This window comes from Atheta coriaria, unplaced genomic scaffold (assembly GCF_025399875.1).
Source record: "Atheta coriaria isolate IRGN ID8LTWV9N9 unplaced genomic scaffold, Caltech_Dcor_3.1 scaffold5752_size1094, whole genome shotgun sequence".
NCBI lineage: Eukaryota > Metazoa > Arthropoda > Insecta > Coleoptera > Staphylinidae > Dalotia > Dalotia coriaria.
Genome location: NW_027050590.1, coordinates 578 through 1094, shown reverse-complemented (window position 1 = coordinate 1094; position 517 = coordinate 578). Strand labels below are relative to the sequence as shown.

The window sequence follows — 517 nt, the reverse complement described above, 5'->3', positions numbered from 1 at the left end:
ACATATATATATATATAATATATATATAAATATATATATATATATATATGTTATATATCAAACTAAAAATACAAAATCGGCATACCGAAACCGGAGCGTGCGCCTTGTTTGCACTGCCGCTAACAATCGTTTGTTGTGCGTTACCCACATGACCCATACCGTACGGTGTCATACCTAATCCAACCGAAAATAGAACCGAAACAATACAAAAAATAAATTAAAAAATATATACGAGTAGGTATATTATCAAAACGACTCAAATATACAACTTACCCTCCATTGGTCGCATTACAGCCGATTTAGCCAATGACAACTCGTTAACTTTACTAGTCTTATGCGTTTCGTGTTGCAAGATTGTCGCCCTAAACAAATTAATAATAAATTATTACACTTTGGTTAATATGGATGATCACGGAAAACATACTTATGTGGTGATACACTGTCTTCAATCATAGTGGAGCCTTCTTCGCCGACAATACCCTGATGATCTTTAGCTTGCTTCTTCTTGAGGATGATA

At 34.2% G+C, this 517-nt stretch overlaps 1 long non-coding RNA gene across 1 annotated transcript; it reads right to left on the bottom strand.

Moving 5' to 3' along the window:
- Positions 1-82: 82 nt before the first annotated feature.
- On the bottom strand, positions 83-517 carry LOC135803170 (uncharacterized). Its single transcript, XR_010550736.1, has 3 exons — positions 425-517; positions 274-362; positions 83-174 (listed from the first exon to the last, which is right to left on the bottom strand). It is a non-coding gene; the product is annotated as an uncharacterized lncRNA (long non-coding RNA).